A 23,043-nucleotide genomic window follows, 5' to 3' on the forward strand; every position below is an offset into this window, starting at 1 on the left:
TTTTTAAAAGAGTTATTGATTTCAAAAATATTTATATTATGAGCTTTTAAATAAACATAAGATCTCATATTTTAAAAAAGTTGTACTCATAAAAATATTTGAATTTATAATTTTACGTAAAAATAAAATTATACGAAACAGAAAGAATATATGGAAGAAATTCGTAGACCTAAATTTTATAAAATAGGGAAAGTATAGGTAACAGATCTGCTGTATACGGTAAGGTGCCGAGACGTCGATTGTACCTCGCCATTGAGTAAGATGTTACTGTAATGTATGAAACGTGTTAAATTCGAATTTAATGATAAATCATTGCATGTTTGCATAGGTACGAAAAACGATTCTGAGCGAAAACCACCCGTCTACTGTCTAGGCCAGCGTTTCCCAAAGTGTGTTCCGCGGGATCTAAGTGTTTCGTGAGACAATCTCAAGAGTTCCGCCAGATGTATGTGTATTTTGAGAAAATTATTTTATATAATACGTGGAAAAAAAAGTTCACCTAAATAATAGTTATTACTACAGTATAATATTGCTGTTTCACGAAACACGAAACTTTTTCCTAAGGGAGCCGTGGTCGTAAAAGTTGGGGAACCGCTGGTCTAGGCTAGGCTATATATCACAAAGCACATTTCATGATATGTTTTCTGATATTACTATAAAACGATCTATTTATGCAACTATTATAGTAACATGGTAGGTTGATTTAATTATTTGCCGAAAACATTGCATTTTATTTGTTAATTTAGGTAAATATTTTAAATTATTATTATAATATATATAATTATTTATCAATGTTAATAACTACTGAGCCAATACGATTTTACCGTATAATGGTGCGAATAGGTCCGTATTAAAATAGGCGATATTTCAAAATTAATCTAAATGTTTTATAATAGATTTTCAAGCGTTTTGACTAACCGAACATTTTTTAACGATATTTATAGAAAAAAAAAAATTTAATTTATATCGTTTAAAAAATGTCCAAATATCATGAAAATTATACTATGTATAGAAATTTATATTATAAACATTTGATGAAAATTTTAAGTATATCTACGGTCATTTTTTTTATAATTACGACAAAATAAGAACATCGGTCTTGTCAAAAACTGGTTTTGCGTAAAAATTCCAGTTTTTTCCTACCATTATAAAAATTTTAGATTTTAAGCAATTTGTATTCGAATCTATTCTGATATTTTGATCTGTGGCGCTGAACTTTTTAGATGATGAGAATCGGGAGTTGCGGTCATCTCAACCCTCTTTCAAGTATTATACGGAAATAGTGTTAGATTTTTGTAAGGGAGAATATGTAAATTTATACCTGGTGGCTGGTTAAATGTTATGTTACATAACAAGTTTAATATTTTTAAAATTTTTATTTCTTATTTATTCTCTAATAATAGAGGTATACGAGTTGCTAAGGGAAACGTCTCGAATGTTGCTTATACAGATACCTACGTTTTTATTTATAATCATGTTAATACATTTTAAATAAATCCTGGCGTCACTGACATTGACCTGTTTAAAATGAAATTAATCATTGCTAATTTATACTATTTTTGAATACTAAATGGTGCAGCACAATGACTACATCATCATTTATCTGTACACCCTTAACATTGTCAACGTAAACGATGGTTGTCCGGTAGGACAGTTGAAGTTAATCCATTATAGTTACTTAAATATAGGTACCTCATCACTCAATAACTGTAATTTTATTTAAGTTTATTTTTCTTATATTTTCTTCTTCTTGGGTACCTATACCAATCTCTTTTTCAGTTATTAATGTTATTATTATGCCATAGGTACTACATGATTAAACTAATTACGCAAATGAAATATTATATTGGATTAGAGAACAGATTAAAATAAAAATCAACTTTTGGTTTTGATGTTACAATATCAATATACAACATAGCTCATTATTGAAATATTTATCTACATAGTTAGTGGTACACGAATGGTTAGGTTAGGAGGGTCTTGATGCTGAAAAAAAATCAATTTCGTAAAATGTTAAAATATGAACGAAAATGTTATAGATAAATGCCTATGAGCATCACCGTTTAATATTGTCAAACTAAGATATCGATTATACTTGAGATACCTACTATATACCTTTATTCCCCTAGGATTTTGCTCCAAGGATTTACTAATTTATTTATAATGTTGGGAGATTGTAAATACCATAGATTGAAAATTCGGTATTTGGGCTTAAAATATTGTCCCATGTCCAGGACCAAATGAAAAACCAGGGAAGTAGCTCTACTAGTCTACTGCATAGTTTTAAGAGTTTGTTGTTTCCCAAATATTTTAAAAAGTACTGAGAATTTCATACTTTTGTCCCTAGAAACTATCTTGAAGGTTAGAGTGACGAATTGTTCTGCTCCAAAACGTGATGGCAGACACACAAAAAAATTTAATAAATTCGCGTCATTGTAAAATCAATATATTTTATCACTAAAGCTAAAATCTAAAACACAAATAATTTCAAAAAATAAAAAAAATATGTAAGTAACGGTATTGTTAAACACTGTCTTATTAGACAGTAATAATCTATTGATTTGTGAAGTCATAAAGGTTAAACCCATATTTCATCATACTGTACAGTATAGTTATTGTATTAATATGTACCTACTTGAATAAACTCGTAATATTCGTCCGATTTACATTTAATCCTACCAATAAATATTATCACAGCATCCATTTGGCCACTGTGATTAATAATAATATCACTATATCTACTCTATGTGTCTATATGGGCTTCGAAATCTCACCCTGACCAAAAATAATATAGTATAATAAAATGATAAATAAATAAATTGTTGAATTCAAATGTTACACCTAAATAAGGTCAACAATTATGTAATATACAAGAAAAACGAAAATCATATTTTGAAATTTCTATGAAAAAAAATGCCATTAACATTCGGACTTTCCTTAGAAAGAAAAAAAAAATCTTTCAAAACATAAAGATTAATACCTATATAATAAATTATTGATAAAGCCATAGAGAATTGTAATTGAGACGTACTTAACATTTCACCTTTGGCCAAAAATTACATATTGTATAATATTGATCACTACTCTTCCAAATATCAACGCGTAATGGTATTTATGTGTTCTTAATTTTGAAACGGATCGCGGAATATTTGGTTTACCGGTTAACTTTCTTAATTATATTTATCGAATTTGATTTTTTTCTCTAAACAGCCCGAGGTCTCCGCGCCCCAACCGGGGTCAAGTCCCGGAAACACCCTCGCTGGTCGCAACACCGCAGGTAAGTCTTATATACATACATGAGAAATTGGCAGCGGCAACAGAATTTGGCGACCGGCCTCTCTCTCTCACACACATACACACACACACACACACACACACACACACACACACACACACAATCTCTGGATTTTCGTGGACAGACACTCTAAATAAAGGACATTATAGCTGCAAGTACCCATGTGTACATATATAACCACGGCGTAAGTACAAAATAATATATATCGTTGCGGGGGGTGTCTCTTTGCGGTGGTGGGGGGAGGGGGTGGCGTTCGCGCGGGCGCACGTAAGAGGGTGTAAAAGATTGCGGGGGCGGGACCGACGCGGAGTTTTGTGTGTATATAACGTGTTGTAGCGGGTTGTCGAGCCGCACACGACGTTTAAAAAAAAATATCGCCGCGGACTCAAGTACAATCTACAATAATATCATAATATAGAATATATTATTTATAACGTCGTTGTATCCGGATCCATTTCCGGTACATCTCGCCGTCGTCGTCGTCGGTGTCCCCGATAATATCATACGATATATTATTATATTATAGTCGCCATCTCCTTTTTCGTCCAAAAAACGAGCGTTTTTCCATATTATTGCAACTATAAAACTTTTCGCTCCCCGACGTCACACGCGCACACGTCTGTGCCGCGATTTTCACCCGTACAACCACTTCGATTCGTCGCCGTCGTCGTCGTCCGCACCGTGTTGTACGCAACAGGCTTTTGATCCGCCGCCGCCGCCTTAATACGCCAACGGCACGCAAACGGCGTACACGCGTGTACATTTAACACCGTTCGTCTGACTACCGGATAACCGCGAAAAAAGGTTTGTACCACCTCAGTAATAATAATATTATAATATAATTTGTCTATTTTTTAATATCAACCCCCCCACCCATAGTAGAACGAGTATCTCAAAACATAATAGCTGGTATTCTATATTTCTATAATTCTGTGTGTATAAATATTATTGTCGTTCAATTATATTATTATGAGAAAATATCGTTTTTCACTACTGTCTTATACGATATAAAAATGTTTTTTTAAAAAATTATTTTACATATAATCTGCAGTGATAAATTATTATTATTCAAATAATACACACATGTATGTACGATGCTGAAGACGGGAAAACAAAATTTGGATTCTGATTTGTTAATACGTTCGGTATGAATTATTTAAATATACAATATTGTGCTGCAATCAGCATAATTATAGCTACAAATATATACAATAGAATGGCTTGGTTTTTGAAATGCCAAAACTTTAACTATAGAAACATAAAAATTATTTATTCGTTTTATTTTAACGTGTACACAATTAAATAAGTCTACTTACTAAAATAATTAAGTAAATGTTTTTAAACAATAATAATACATTATTAATCAATATTATTTTCAACAATCGTATTATTAACTTCTCGGTTTTAAATAGCGATCTTTTAAAATTGTTTTGAGTAAGCTTTAAGTAATAAGTATCATGTATTTTTAAATTCTGAAAAAAATATGGAAAGATATTGTTATGTAATAATATGCTTAAGTGTAAAATTCTAACAAATAATTTAAATCGGAATACTTAGTCACCCTGACGGTATACATGATTTTAAATCTATCACTGTCATATTACAATGTATAATATTCCTGTTTTACTGTTATGATTTAATCATAAAATACTAAAAATTAAAAATATATTTATTGGGATGCTATAATTTATTGGATAATATCCGCAGAAAATTAATTAATAATTTGTAAAAAGGAATCAGATGCATTATTAGTTTTCATCTTTAAAGCAGTTTTTCAGTTAAATTTTCGTAATGTCACTTAATAATTTAACAAATTAGTGCTTTCCACTTAAATGATTAAAAAAAAAAAAATTACATATAATTTCATCTTAACTAGTTAACGGTGTTCGCCGTGATTACAAATTTGTTGTTTAATTAATTTAACTAAGTGATAGTAATCCACTGATTAACTTGTTACCATCGCGACACTTATAATTCTTGTAGTTCATACACCTTATTAATATAATATTTTGGCGATTATAGTCGTAATAATAGTAAATATATCCTAATGTTGTAGGTAATGTAATCAAGCAAGTAATACAGCATAAACCATACAAAATTAAATGTAAGAATAACTATTATGTAAATATTACGTTTTTAAATTATTTAAAAAAAAAAATCATTTTACTTTAATTTTTATGAATATTTGGACAAAAAGTATTTACATTTTCTGAATTAAATATAAAATGTAAGAACAACAGTTTAATGCAAATAAATTGTTATTGATAGGTTCCTAATATTAATACTATTTAATTTTTTTTAATTTAAAAATAATTTGATATATATTTTAAAATTATACTAATGAAATATTAGTGTTAAGTGTAATAAATTAATCTATAAATTAAGTACCTATATGTTATTCAAATTTGAATAGTAAATTGTGTTTATGAATAAATAGAACACTTTGTAGCGAATATGTTATTGATTATTATTAAAATATGGCAACAAACTTCGATTTTAGCTAAGATATTTTGTATTAAACATTTAACTTTTTGAAAAACGACAAACGCTATTTTATTAACTGCAGATTACTATATTTGAAATCGATTATTTTTTTGTAACATATTATTTCATAATATTTATATTTTATAATAGTTGATATAGTTAGAATACAATTATTCACCATGATTACGATGAGTCTCAGACATCAATCGTGTCCACTTAATTCTATTTTCTTTTTTTCATTCAATATGGTGGTTTGGTGGTTATCTAGCTTGATAAATTGTTATTACTCTATAGTCCGGATTTATATGTTTTTACATATCGTTACTGAGTATGTGCAGCCTTAAAAAAAGTTGAGAGTAAAAAAATGTGGACGATTCATTCAACATAGAGCTCATGGAAAAAAGTTTTTTCCTGCATATTTGAGAATATTTCACGGTTTAGGGAATATTTAGCTTATTTATTAGCATATTTTGGAATATATTTTTGTAAATTGTGCGAAAAAAATACTAATTTATTTTAATTTTAAAATTATTATTATTAATTTTAATATTAAGGTACATGAAAAAATATTTTTTAAACAATCGCACCTACCATCTTTTTTTTTGTATCATTTTGACAAGTTGCCGTGTCGTCGCGTATATTACTTTTCCTAACCTTTGTTGATAAAAACAACGCATTTGTTCAAATGTACAATGGTATCCTAATATATTTTGGTTTTGCGATTGTGCGTTTTTAAGTTTTTAAAATAAATCATTATTTATTTTTAAATAAAATAAACACCTTTTAAAACAATGAATAGAACTGTTCAATACAAAAAAGCACTATACTAAACACTTAACTGTTATTATAGTTCAATTATTTCGTTATGCAAGTGTACCTCACTTAAATAATATTATTATAAAGAATATTGTAAAAAAATAATAATAATAACATGAATTGAATATTAAAGCATATTTATTATCATATTGAGGTTCATTGATTTTTGTAGCATTTTTTTCTAATTTTGTATATAATATAAGGATAATATCAATGGTCCAATCGCTTAGGTTTTATAGAATATTCGCATAATATTTTAGGTGTTTTAAGAGAGTATAAATTTGGACTAGTATAGTTATTACTTATTATACATTTTAAATTAATTCTATAACACTAGGTGCAAGTCGTATTATTATAGATATAAATAAAAGTCAACAATGTTTTTTTGTAAAACATGATAAATAATATAGCTCCAGGTATTTAACTTTATATACATATTAATGATGGTTTAACAATAATTGTTTAAGTTGTCATACCTAACGATATTTAGCTATATCTATTATAACTTAATATAATATATACTATAAATACAGTGCGTAAGGTTGAATAATAAACCAAAATATAGTATCAAAAAATACGCGTCAAATTATTAACTCTAGTACACAGGTGCAATATAAGTTTACGGAATTAATGTTTAAAGATTAATGTCAAAAAATTTGAATCGTTTTTTGACACCTATACGATTATGAATCTTTTGTGCAATAACGATAACATTTACATAGCTCGGACAATGACAAGTTTCTACTTTCAGAATCCAGATTATCGAGATGTCCTAAGCCTAATGTTTCAATATTTCGTGAACTGGTCTAATGTCTTACGCTTCGTTTTAGATATATTACAACCCAATTAAACGCTTTCGCCCTTTTACAAGACTCATCACATCACTTGTTTTTATTTATTTCTGTATGTTATCGGCAGGCAGTATAGATCGACATCTGAATATCAATTGGTATAAGTACCTATTAAGTTGCAAAATCCAAATAAATAAGTTCTAAGTTGAAATTTGCAAAACACTTTAAATGGATGAGTTATTTCCTTGTTTATATTACGATTTCAGAACAATAATACTTAATAATAATAAACATTAAACGCAGTTATGTATGGCATAATTGTATGTAGATACTTAACCAGTAACCACGTCATGCCAACAACACATATTTACAAACAATTTTTTAGTATAAATGTCAACAATATTTTAGCTGGTAAACAAAGATTTAATACTTTTCTTTTTTTTTTTTATTGATCGTGAAACCCGGCAACTATGGCCATTAGCTGCTTGATTTTTGTTTGTAGGGAAGGAACTGTAGGTTAGTAAATACGTGTGTTTAGGTTTGGCAGATTTTTTTAGTGGGCACCCGTGGGTATCTGCCGTGCCGGGGGGGGGGGGGGATGGCGGCACTTCTCGCCAGATACCGTGAGTTGCCCGAAGAAAGATGCCGCCCGTGAACCGAGGTGGTTTGAACCAGCGCCGGTGCGCGTCACAACCGACGCCTTAGTCCGCTCGGCCACTCCATCCCCCGATATGCAATTCTATTAAGTTGTATTGTACACGATTATGTAGTTAACGGAACGTGAGTGGTTAATACTATTATTAGAACCTATCAAACGATAAAACTGTTATCACTTCTTTAGTTATAGTATCGTATTATCTATGTAATTATATGATCGATGCAATCAAATTTTTTTTTAATAATTGTAATATATTACGTTTTTCAAAATGAAAATATTAAAAATTCATTGGATTATTTCTTGCATATCAACTATACATAGAAAGAATAAAACAATAGAAAATTACTACCTATCTAATTAGTTAGGTATTTAAAACAAACAATTGCCAATATTCTGACTCTAGATTCGATTCTCGTTTGTCTGTATTTTTACAATAAATTTGATTTTTATGATAGTTCACTACCTATATAATATATAATATAAATATTAGTTTTCGTTTTAATATTGTTTCATGCCAGAGGGGAAAGAGCAGATGAAAAATATATAAGTTTTTATAAATGGTTTTTTTTTTTTAATCTATTTATTTTTTGATTTTGAGAAGGGAGACAAAGTTACCTATTGGTTTTACAATGCTTTTATTTCGCTTTTTCAGGTTAAAAAAACAACAGTACTCCTAAAATTGTTCCATAATATATTGTAAAGCCCATCTGTACGTCGGCAGTAGGACAATTCTAGAGCAGTATTATTATGATTAGGTATATCTATTATCAAAGATATATCAAAAAACTAGATCACATTATGACATTTAAGAATAAATCTTATTTTTAACGAATTGTAAATTTGATCTATTACGGAGAATAACAATAGGCCCAACAGCCCCGAGACTATTATTAAAATGGTTTATGAATTATCTATTGAAATATGTGTTTAATATTTTAATGTACATTTTTTTACAAGAACAAGATATCATGTCATGAATTTTGGCAATTATTTTTTTCCCATCAATTTTGACTATCTAACAATTTTGTTCAAACTATAATTGTTGTTGAAAAAAAACGGAAAATACACCTTAAACAATCTTTTTTTTCATACTCGTTTAAAGTTTGAATTAATGTGAAATTGATTGCTTTCAGAAATAATGCGGGTTTTTTAGATTCTGATCGGTACAAGGCTGATATGAGTTTTACAATGATGTGATTTTTTTTATTTCGATTAACACTTTTTATGGCTATATAAAGAAGCTTAAATTGTTACACACATCACCCTTAGGTAGCTATATAGATTGTAAATTTATAAACATAGATTATTTTTAAAATATGTAATCTCTCAAGTAAATTGCAAGAAACCGGCGAAGATTTGTAAGAAATAAATTACTATTACTTATTTTTTTTCTACAAAATCATGACACTTTAAATTATCTTAAAATTATCATGTAGCCTAGCAAACACCAATTTTATATTTATTTCTCTTTTCAGATCAATTAATTTATTCATCCTTTGAGTTATTTAAAGTTTTAACGCAATAGCTAGGTAATATTAAACTATGAATCGTTATTTAGTATCATTACTTCTAAATGCGTATAAGTATAAAGTAAGGAGGTGTTCCCATTGGGTTTCTTCCTCAACACGATATTCATGTAACTTTATTCTTTACTTGTTTTCTGTTTTTTTTCTCTATCTAATTTGCTTATTGTAATTATTTTGTACAGATTGTAAATTGTCTTTCTTAATAAAAAAAAAAAAAAGTATAAAGTATAAATACATATATTAATTCAAATTAGTCATAAACTTTAAATGTATAAGTATGGTATTATAGTAATAAAAAATATTAGGTGCAACTGCAACATAAATCATTAGTCATTAGTCATTCACTAGTGATAAGAATGTCCAATACTTATCAATACTCAGTTTTGGAAAACACTGAAAAACCAGATAACATTTTATGTATTAAGTGGCGCTCTAAATTAGAAATAAGAAACTATTTAAAAAATAAAAATATTTTCACAGTAGAAATATGTGTGCATTTTTAAATGTTAAACCTTTACATTCTTTAGTCTACTACATAAGTATTCACCACGCAAATACCTTATAAATACCGAAAAATCACTAACGAAATTCATAAAAATATGTTTTTTTTAATTAATTCTATATTTTGCAGATTATAAGAATAACATTTTATAGAATACTCATAGTAAGAATAGATAACTTAGCAATGCGTATAAAATATTGAACTAAAGCTGCGTTGAAATTATATTTATATAAAAATAAAATTATCGATTTCGGAATCAAAGTTGAATATCCATAGTCCATACCTATACAATATGGAAAATCAAAATTGATATTACTAAATGTGTAATCTTAATTTTTAGTAATTTTATTCTGGTAATATTCCAAAAAAACTCTGTTGTATTACCTATTTTCATTCACTCGATCGGGACCTAGACTTCTTACTGCGTGGTTATTTTGAGTTCCAATTTATGTTTTTCGCGTATTGTCTATTTGTCTACATGACTATATTAGTTGAAAATATGTGTGATAGTTATGTTGTACCTCCTACTCCTATGTGATCGATTATAAATCTTAGTTATTATACCCATTTTGAACTTTTAGAGTATACCTAGTCCCCGTTAAGTCGTATCTCTCCTATCCAAAAAAAAAGGACTCGCATACAATAACACATTAAACTTAGTTTAGTAAATTATATTACTAGACGTAGGTTAGATCACTTTTTTTTTTAAATTTATATTTATATTTTACTTGAAAATATTTCTTACGACACTATTATTCATGATAATTGACAAAGTTTAAATTCAAAAAAAGTTCAAATTGTCGTGAAAACAACTTTCCAAAACTCAAACAACAATCGATCTATATATTTATATATATGTCTACGCGTTATTTATTGTTATATGTATACTACAGACGTGTAAACATTAGGTTTCCTTTGCCGAATTCGTTAATGAAAAATAATTTTCAATTACATTAGGTATGATAGTATTATTTTCAGCTTTAAGTATTATATTTACAGTAATAATAATTTTAACTATCGACTGGAGTAGGTAATAATAATAATAATAATATCATAATTGGTAAGTACATACATGCACAGTGTAATATTAACTATACTATACGTGATGCTAAGTTTTCCTAGTCATCATTACATAGAGTCAAAATAGTTACGGAAAATGTATACATGATCGATTACAGTATATTATATGCAAAATATGTATTATAAGTTATGTATAACGAGTACTTACTGTAACAGTGAACACACGTTTGAGGGGTAGGCAGCGATTGGTAAATTTGAGTTTGAGGAATTTGCACTAGCGGAAGCATCAGTTCAAACTTTAAACCATGTTCAGCGAACCTCCTCGAAATATAATGACACTTTATTCATTTGCCAACAATGCTGTTGAAAAATGATGACTATACTCTTATAGTCTTATACAAATACTGAAATATAAAATTTTATTGAATATAGGCACTCATATTATACGTCATATATTAGAGTACCGGGTGACAGAGCTTAGGCTCGAGTTCAGTTTTTGAAAATGATATATTTGTTTGTTAACGTTAAAACGCAAAAATTATAATTTGGTTATTAAACTCAAATCAGGTGTGCGTATTGCATTATGGTGGGTATTGATAGGTTGTATTGCCCAAAGTTTCAAGTTTACAACATGTTAGATTATAGAGATGGAAAAGAAAACTCTCGATTTGATCGTCCGTCAAAATAGAAGTGAATCTACTTTGCGGGGAAACGGCCTTCGAAATATTCTATGTATAACATTTTTATTTTCCGAAAACAAGCGAAAAATTAAAATAGCAGCGGTGACAGTGCTCCTAATTTTGAGCATTGCTCAAAAAGGACAATGGTCGAGCCTCCGTCGACGAGGTACTTCGAAAAACCCCTTCTACATAGGTATAAGAAATCCTGACGAAATCTTTGGAGTCGTTTTCGAGAGAAAATGTATATACAAGCACACACGCAATTATTTTTCTGTTAACACTTTAGTACCCATACCGCACTGATCTATACATTAAATATCGTTCGGCTGTGTGCAAATATATATAGTACCATCGTGTCTGTCACATTTTTGGTCACAGGCCGGCCATAATAATATAATATAATAAAATTACAAATCGATCGTAAACGCACGCAATATAATACCTGCCTCCTATATTATTATTATTATTATTATTATTTTATGGCGCTGCTGTGTGGTTATTTCGCGGGACATTCGTATTTTTCCGGCGGGCTCGTCAGCGAAGGGCGGCCGTGCAGATAATATTAATATATTATCGTGTACGACCGTCGTATTATTTTGTCGGTCGCCGCGTTATAACGAAGTTTCAGAACACCGCCACAAAAGACGATATACGCCGTGCGTATATAATATAATAATAACATTGTTGCCGTACATAATACAAAATAAAAAAAAATGGAATACGATATACGGAGATCTGTCCCCCGGAGACTTTTCCAGACGGATTTCCTCCCCACTCCCACCACCACCGCCAGTGATGACGTCGCAGCTGCAAAACAAAATACAAAATGCATTTCAAACGGGCGCCGTTGCGACATCGCCGCGCGCGATTATAAATAATTACGACGGCGCACTGCCGCTGCTGCAGTTATGTCGTTGATTTTTTAATTGATATATTATGTACTACCCAGCCATATAAACTATATTATAGATAGCGAAATAATGATATTGTTGTGTTAAACGCACTGCAACTGCATTTAATAATATTGGCCCGTGGGTAATGCGCGCGCCCATTATAATATAATATTATCATTGTGACCTGCAATCGGCGAAAGTTCACGCGATAATATTACGTACGTATATTATATTATTACCTACGACGTATTTCGCTAAAGAGCGTTTGCAGGTATGTGTGCAGCATGCCACGCCGGACATGTGGGTACGTCACTCGGTCGTTACAAAATTGAATTTGTTGTTCTCCGGCAATAACTGCAGTGGGATCGTTAACCGATTGATCATTATGTGCATATAGATGACGTGGGGTACGGTGAGGCGTACGCGGGTTATAGGGTTCGAGTTTTGTAGCAAATGCATTTTGGACGGAGAGCGCGTGATAGAAAGATATAATACATTATTGTTATACATTGTGAGCGTTTTGAACCGTTCTGATTGCGACGAAGTAATAGAATTGATTTTACATTATTGTTTTTTTGCTTTAATCGTATAATATTATCGACCGTGATTACGTTGAAATATTAAAATGTAACAAAATGTTTTCGTTATTTTCGTGAATTTTGATAAAATTTACTTCTAAACCAATGATTTGGTCGATTATTATGTGCTAAATACCGAATAAATATATAATAGTAAACGATGAAATAAAAAGATTGATTTAAAAAACAAATTTTATGGAAGTAAAAACGCATATAATATATGATACGGATAACATAATACTTACTGCTTTTATGTTATGACATACGAGTGCTTCGTATAATGTACGTACAACTTTCTTTTCTTTTTAAACGATGTATTCGTATATATTATAATATATTCTTTATATTATCTTCTTTTTGAGCATTTATTTATTGTTTACAAAGTTACATGGTGAATTTATGAAATAGGTTTTGTGCACTTTTATAATCTCTAATAATTAAAAACTTCTAATTTCCGTTGTCTTAATAACGTTTTATACAATCTTCCATTCCGTATAATAAAATAACGAAAAACATAACATTTTAACATTGTTTTCAATTTTATAACCAGGAATCCCTTTCATAAAATAGGTGCCTAGCTATTACAATGCTTATGGCTTTTATACAATTCTCAATTTTCCTACTTCGAATCTGTTGTGATTATTACTTCTAAAATATTTTATTTTGTGATGTTTTCGAATCGTTGAAAATAATTGAAATAATAAGTGTGTACATACTATACTTACTTATTATAATATGTGGCTCATTTATTGTAAATAGTATTTTATTACATACTTCTAGAATTATCGTTATACATTATTATAAAAATGAAATAATAGACATTCACGGACACAGTGTTGGATAAAAAAAACCCTATGATTAAAATGTATAAGGTTTAAATTCATAAACATCATTAAATGTATATTAATTGAATTTGTCACTATTAATATATTGGCAGATAAAAATATAATAATAATTAAAAATATATTTTTTAATTTATTTTTATTACAAATAAAACTAAACTGCCTAAAAAAAAATAAATCAAGAATAATAATAATTGCATTTTTGCTTGTGGAGAACGAATTTTAATTGTAAAATTGTATTTATGTAACACCAACAATACATCATATTAAATTATTTATCCTTTAGTGATGAAAAATTCAACTACTGTTTATTTATTGAAATTTATCAATTTTAAATCATAAATGTAATCTTTATAAACTTTAATCATTACATAGACTTTATTTTTTGCTCAAACCTACGGTCTAAATATTTTGCTTATTTTCAAGATAATAGTAGACGGTAAAATGTTTACAAAAAATAAAACATTTAATTTATAGTTACGCCCTAAAAACATCGTAATGCGTCCTATGGTGATAGGAAGAATTAATGGAATACATAATATAGATTGTATACCTACTATACATTTTAATTTAAACTCTGTAATATAGAACCTGTTAAACGGGGTGATCAAAGCGAAAGCAATTTTTTTTTAATCTGTCCTAGTGACTTATTTATGACGTGTATTCCATCAGTCTTGATCCTAAACAACAAAACTCTTGAATTGAAAAAAAAAATGTCCAGAGGCGTATAAAAGTAGGTATACTGTAATAGTGTAATACTATACCCGATTCGGATCACGTAAATCGTAATAAACAACTATAAAATGCAATTTTATGATAATTTATCGTATTTATAGTATTACGCGATGCACGCGGAAGTGAACATTATTGTAATAAGACAATCAAAATTCAAGAATGTGAATGGTATAATAGGTACATCCGTACACAGGCACGAATTTATGCACACTTCTCTGTACACGCATTGTTCGCAATTATTATGTCGGTAAATATTTTTACTTTTAGTCCTAAGGCAATAATACATTTTAATAATACATTACCCTACATAACGAATGCTATTTCATTTTTTACATATGGTACATATTGAATATGAATTTGATCAAATCGTTATATCGTACGATTATTCGATATAAATTCATCCAGCCTCAATATAACCAGACTCTTTATTAGACATTATTAACAATAAAACTATCGTTTGCACATTATAATGTTTCGGAATGATCAATAATTTTATATCTATGGACACTTTATAATAAAATTAGCAAGAGCATTTTTTTTAAATTTAAAATTATATCATCCCATTTATTTTATTTAACACCAAGACCGTATAATATAATATTAATGGTTTTAGCCAAATGTTTTTACTCATTAATCATTAATATATTTGCTTGACTTCTCTTAAATTTAATAATTAATATAAAGAGTCGGAAAAGAATGTCATAAACGATTTGTGAATTGTGTGTGTTTAACAGCAGAAAAAACTGGTTGTATGTATAGGTACATGAGAAATGTTGATATAACTCGGTTTTTTTCTGACTTTTAGTGACAGTATTTGACACTTTTGTTCAACAAAATGAAGTATAAATATCGGCTGTGCTCATGATGAGTGATATGGACGGGCTGACACAAAAATCTAGGAGCTGAATGTAGAGGCTCTGTACTTTTGCGTTTAAGTGCAAGCGTATATTATAATTGAATAATATGTATAAATGGTATGTGAATGTTGCGTTTTGATTGCTTACCTTCGTTATACCTACAGGCAAGACTTACCGCACTTAGTAAATTTAGTTGGGGCAAATGGGGGGGTTTAAGATCCAAGCCCTCCCCCAAAAAAAATATGTCAATAGTAGGTCCCCACAAACATTTAAACATTTTTTTTTTTTTAGCTTATTAGATATATTATTATAGTAGCCTTCAACCCCCTCCTAAAATCTTTTTCTTATGGTTATGATTTTATTATAATAACATATATTAGAAGATTATGATCTATAACGAATTATACGTAATATCTATTATTGTCGTTTTTACGGCCTTATATTGTAAGAAAGAGTTTATAAATGGTATTATTACCTACTTATTATTTATTGTTGATTTTTTATCATAACATAAGTAATATAATGAAAGATTGCTTTTTTAATGTCAACCCTGCCTTTTCTAATTATTCTTGAAAAGTTAAAAAAAAGACTAAGGAAGTCGCTCAGCTGTGAAGTAGTTTCGAGTGTTCCCCCTCATTGAGTAGGTCACTGTAATGGATGTGTTAAATTTGAATTCAATGTTAAATCGCATTGTATACAAAAAACGATTGGAGCGAAGGAGACGGATGGATCAGCATATATTTCTAAAGATAGTTCATATTGTTTTATTTTTTATTATTTTCTTAATAATATGATGAGGTACCCTACCTACTTTGATCTAATTTTTATTAGTTTAAACGCTAGTAATATTTGGGCATAGCATAATATGTCATTATTACACAATCTGTGTAATAATGACAAAAAATTTATCTGATGATAAATGTAATGGACATGATATTAAAATAAATTCGAATTGGTCTGTCTGTCATAGTCTTAAATGTGAGGATTACTGAGATTAATATCGATGAAAAAAAAATACGATGCATAATTTAGTTATGATACCTATATAGTAGTTATAATGATAATAATATTTGAAAATATCATATTTTGTAATACTATGCTACGTGCGCGCGGTCACTAGACAGTCGTCTCGCGTCCAATGATCTAATCGCAATATTTAATAACGAAAATCGCTGGTTTGCTGCGTCGAGACGACAAAATATATGTTATTCAGCATAGTAATATTGAGCAAATTCTTGGACCATAACTGACGTCGAAAACAATATCTTGTGTTTAGCGTGCTGCCAATTACTATATTATAATATGCTACGGATAAAGAAGTCGTAGGTAACCTACCTATATACCTATACGCATACCTATATGCGTGAAGAATTCGAACGTGAAATAATTCCAGGGATCAGCCAGCGTACAACCACACTCGGTAATTGGATGACAACCTATCTAGCGCCGGGGAATACCATGTATAGACAATATGCTACAATAATATGTTCGGATTTAATATATTATTCTTTGAGGGTTACTATAGACTCGGACTCTGGGTCCCCGGGTGGGGGGGGGGGGGAGTTGGTGGACGAGGCGAATGTGTCATTTTTGAGACGTACAACTTTGGACCAGGATTTCGGACGATTAAACCGATAATACGACAAAATATGTTGATAATCCTAAGCATTGTTCTATTATAATATTATGTATACCCATATAATATGTATGGATATCCAAAAGCCCGCAGACTACTTAAACTTACAGCCCGATACTTATTCCTAGAAAACATATTTCTCATGACATAATTTTATATTGTGTACGAGTATACCTACAATATAATATACTCACATATTTCAGTAGCTGCATGATATCAGTGGAGTATCTAGGGCTCCACTGATGGGCGGCCGGAGGATGGTTACAGTTTTATAATTTTATACCCACGATGATAATGTGCGGGGAGGGATATTAACGCCCGACATTAGTAAACTTCTCAAATATTTTATTACCTGTCAAATTCATTTTTTATTTTCTTCAATAGTAACTCGACTTACGATTTCTTACCCGTACAATTAAAACTAATCGTGCATATAAAAAAACCAAGGAATTCCAATAGATCCATCCATCCATCCATCCATCCATCCGTCCGTCCGTCCATCCATCTGTCCCTCAAATACACGCCATCGTATCATACACAATATTATATGAGATAGTCGAGGTAAACAATACTGTTACGGATTACAATAATATTTTTGTTTTTCTTTTTGTTTTCAATATTCAAAATGGGCCATTACAATTTTTAGGACGCCATAAAAATATATTGTACAGGCTCCGTAATTGTTTACATTATAATATAGACTTGGCGGGTTCTACGTCATGGATTTACCAAAACGCAATCTAATATAGTGATCCTATGTTAACAAAGTTGATATTATACCTACTATAATATAGGTACGCGTGTTTGCAAAATTATATATTATGTACATACAATCTATATAAATTGCACGTATTTTATAACAAATATACAAACATACAATTATTGTGTAATATATTATATAGGTACCATATTAAAGTATAAGTACCTATATAATATAGAGTTACCATTATTATTAATACTAGTATAATATATTAGACTGACATGACATAATAATACATCATTTTTAATAAAATATGTTGACAAATTAATGACTACTATTTAGGTACCATGCTATAATATACTTTAATATTTTACTATCATTCGTCTAACAGTAAAATTTCTTTTATAAAAATCCATTAGAAATTATCACAATATAACACTCTAATAACAGCGTAGGTAATTTCTATTTATTATATTAATTAAGATTAAAGTAATATAATAATATTATCTATTTACTTAGAAATTAGAACATAACAAACATTTTTAACTCTGATATGATTTTATTACTGCAAAACATAAAAAAAAAATATATACCTGTATAACAATCATTAAATCCTAATTTTTTAATTAAATTTATACCTATATATTATAAAAGTAACTTGCAAATTCATGGTAGGTATACAATTCTATTGATAGAGTATGATATCGCGTACTCGCCGATGTCAACGTAAAGCCCGTTATCGACCAATTACCTACACAAAGTTAAAAGTGCTACATAGGTAGACACCTACATCATTTTATTATATATTATTATACATATTATACGAACCAGCTAGAGTCGAACGTGGTTAACACGATGTTGAAGGGACCGGTGAAAAAGTTCGAGGTATATCGACGATTTCGAGTTAGCCAAGTTCGACTGTATTATTGTTAGGTATGTTTTTTGTACATCGGAAAATTATCGTAAGAAAATTATATTATAAAAGAACTCACGAGTATGACAAAATCAATTTGAAGATTTTCACATTTGTCGCGCGTCTTGTGCTTTTTGCAGTTTGACAATTTTATTCATAGTAAGTGTAAAATCCGTTAAACAGATATTATGTTTTTTTATTTCACTGTCATTTTATTCATGACACTTGGTTTTTGTCCATTCTTGAAAAAGAAATTGTCGATAAATTGTCGAAATTTTATATTATTCAAATAAGAAGCTTAAATATACCTACCTTATATCATTATAATGGTAAGTACCATTTTAATAATATATTTGTGAATACTGAATAGGTATACCTAAGTGTTCGACTTTAAAATTTATTAGAAAAAAGCGTGCACCTACAATTTTTTTTTGTTTTGTATAAAATTCTAGTGTGGTTATTTGTTGATTTTTCTATAAAAACGTGCTAAACATCGATTTATTATATTTTAAATTTAATTATAAGTACCAAGCTACAATGTACATCGGAGATAAAAAATAAACCCAAATTAAACCCTGTAGGTAGGTACTTATTAAAGCTCATAAAAGCAATGACAATTCAAAATTAAAACCATATTTTTTTTGAAAAATTACAGCATTCATTTTAATTTTTAACTTAATCAAACTAAATTAAAATAAGTATCTTAATGTTCACTTGAAAACACAATTTACTTAAATATAACTTATAAATAAGATATTTTAAAAAGTGTTCACAGTGTGGCTAAGATAGTTGTTCGGCGTAACAAAAAAAAAAAAACAATTTCAATGAGAAAATATTTTCTAGTGTTTTCCAAAAAAAAAAAAACAAAAAACAAATACTTCGACAAATAATAATAATATTAATAATAAATAACTGTTATTAAGAATAAATGTATTTCAATAGTTGAAGAGTCAACTCTGTTAAATTGTCTTATTGATTTTTGGTTTATACTTTTTTATATAGTCTATGCGAATAAACATAATTAATATATTTTTTATGAAACGAATCGATTACGCACAAAACCACTCGCGGTTGCTATAAAACCGTTATTAATTCCATTTGAAAGTATTGACATAATTTAAAAGGGTTTTTTCTTCAACTTTGTGTAATTAATATAAAAATAGTGTTAACTGAAAAAATTAAGTCTTGTTAAACATTATTATTTTTTTTTTTATTGTAGACTTATACTGCCCACACTGCAACAGTATAATATATACAAATTTAATATTTTAACTTTTAAGTTGCGCGCAATCATTTTGTTTTCGATTCGAGTAAATTCGTATATTATATAGTCGCGTACCTACGACTTGTACGTACGATGTCTATACTTTATTTATTACTACCATTATTATATAACAGGATCGTCGCGATACCCGACGAATGCAGTGCGTCATAGTACGCGCGCAAAAGAATATTGATAAAATCCGAAAAAAAATAAAGTAAAAATACTTTGTCACAACCTATAACCTATATATCTATATGGGCTATATATTATTATACTCGAAATGTATTTTCGGGAGGAGGAAATGTAAACGACTAATCGTTCGCAATGACAATTAATAATTCGTTCAGTGAACTCTGTACAGTTTTATCAAACCGTATCTACTGCAGGGAAACGGCGGGGGCGGAAATAAAATAAAAAAATAAATACGTCGTACACGAAAGATACAACACGGATGGGTTTTTTGAAGCGGAAATAAATAAAAGAACAACTCGAGTATAAAATGATCGCGTACGGTCATAGATCCTTAATGCATCGGGTGCGTGTAGATGTGTATTGTAGTATTATATACTTTATTTACGAGTGCTAATATAGTGCTATATAATAAATAGATCTCTTTTCCCGGTTGCAGTCACAATAGTTACAAACGATTTAATGGTGGCAATGAATATTGAAAATCCTAAAAGTAGGCTGTGTGTTTTGATGACGACGATGATGAAGAGGGGAAAAACGCATTACACAAATTACATGTTTCGCTCCTCGACCCCGACTTCTAGTGCCTGTTTTGAAAACTTAATATATTCATTGTTTCTCGTATATATAGGCGCACGATGGTTTCAAAACTCTGTCGCTAATTTTATGGACTGCTCTTAAAGTCACTTATGGATGGACTGCAATGTTCGTTAAAAGGGCCATTATTATATTGTTAGTATTAAAATTTCATTTTTCAAAAATATAAAGAAAACACTTAGTAATACACCTTCGCATTCAAAAAACACTACCACTACCGGTTTGGGTAGGATGATATTCCAAAATATATAAGATGACTGTTTGATACGGCTACGGCAACGGAGTGGTGTAGATGCTGCTCCCGGTAAGCCGGTCGCTGAGTGTGATTGGAGGAGAGGGTAACACTCACGGAAATCACACAACACATTTTTAAAGTGAAAAGTCCACCAGGGAAGTTTATTCGGGTTAGTAACAATAACAACGATATACCACCGACGGTTCAGAAGCCTTCACGTGGTGGTCGAGAGCTTAACTTCAGTGATCACTGGCGAAAAACCGTACGCGTGCGATGTATGCGAAAAGTCGTTCTCTGAAATCGGCCATTTGACAAGACACAAGCGTACGCACATGGCACACTGATCGGAATTATCAAAGATGTATGATCCAATGACCGTATTGAAATAAGATACATAAATCTTGATAACATATTACCTATTATGGTCATGCAATGTGTTAATTTTATCAAGTAAATAGTTGTTTCTTAATACTAAATTAATTGCTAATTTTTCATATTGTGCATAAATAAATACTACATTTCGTATGATTTTCAATGTTTAAAATACAATGTGGTTCTCAATTTTCTATTTAAAACATTGAATTTAAATATCGTTTATTTTAGACTTCTAACATATCGTAAAATTAAAAATATTTGGGAGCCTATTACACAGGATGATTCCCTAATATTAACGAATCAATAAAATATTATATTGTTATTTCAAATACAATCAATATTGAGGCGTTACATCAATCCAGGGTTTTTTCTTAAGTCAATTTACTCCAATTTTAGTATTTGTATGAACTATATAACTGTATAACAGATAATATATTTGTGATGAATTGAAATAAATTTTCATGGCTCTGAATATTGACTTAAATAATTTATACATTTATATACGATAGGTACTAACCATTTAAAAATAATTAAAAACAAAAAATATTTAGTAGAAAATAATAACAATAATACATATTAAAATTCCCAATTACACATAAATGATTGCATTTATGTAGGTACTATGACAATAATAATTTATTGATAATCTAAACTTTCATTCTGAACTAGCGAAGAAAATTATTAAATTGCATGTTATCTTATTTCGATAACGTATACCAATAGCTCCAAGACCTATACGTGTTTCCCCTTGTCATTTCCAAAGCACCACATATCCACCACAAAATTATTAAAAACTTGTTTTCCACACCAATCATCATATAATTATTATTGAAGTGGATACCTTATCGTAGATTATTGTCCAAATATTAAATACATTTTAAAGGCAACCGTTTTTCACAAAGTTTTTGACTTTATCAAAACTACGTTTTAAAAACCTTAAATTTCGTGTTTTTTACAAATTCAAAACGGATCATAGCGAAGCATCAACATAAAGTCGAGTGATTATCTCTCGTGTCTGTTATCCTATTTCATAAAATGTTCGTTCAAAACAACTCGTCCAAAATAATTTTAAAATTGTCTATTTCGATTTGTGATTTGCTGAGTACCTAACTGATGGCGACAAAACTTTATGTACTAAGGAAAAGTTGAACTTCTTACCAATATAAAATAGAATGATATCAATTGAAAAATAGAAAAAAGATAAAATCTCAACAGCCGATTACATATTTACTTCGGCTTACTATATCAAATCAAAGCTCTAAAACTAATTTTGCGCTAATCGTTTTTAATGAGTATTATAATAGTTAATTATAAATTATTATCAATATATTAAAATAAAAATACATAAAAATAAAAATAAACCACATAATTAATACGTCTATAAGAAAGTACAAATGTATATTAAAATATATTACCTATTACGTTTTGATTCTCTCTTAACAAACTATACAGCTTGT

At 29.3% G+C, this 23,043-nt stretch overlaps 1 protein-coding gene across 2 annotated transcripts in view; it reads left to right on the top strand.

Moving 5' to 3' along the window:
• Positions 1-3,632: 3,632 nt before the first annotated feature.
• Positions 3,633-23,043, top strand: part of LOC132945747 (prothoracicostatic peptides) — a 39,725-nt gene continuing 20,314 nt past the window's right edge. For both annotated transcript variants that reach the window (XR_009664582.1, XM_061015502.1), the window contains exon 1: positions 3,633-4,099. The gene's annotated coding sequence lies outside the window, so the exon portion shown is untranslated. The remainder of the gene's footprint in view (positions 4,100-23,043) is intronic.

The sequence above is a fragment of the Metopolophium dirhodum genome, chromosome 5 (genome assembly GCF_019925205.1).
Source record: "Metopolophium dirhodum isolate CAU chromosome 5, ASM1992520v1, whole genome shotgun sequence".
Lineage (NCBI taxonomy): Eukaryota > Metazoa > Arthropoda > Insecta > Hemiptera > Aphididae > Metopolophium > Metopolophium dirhodum.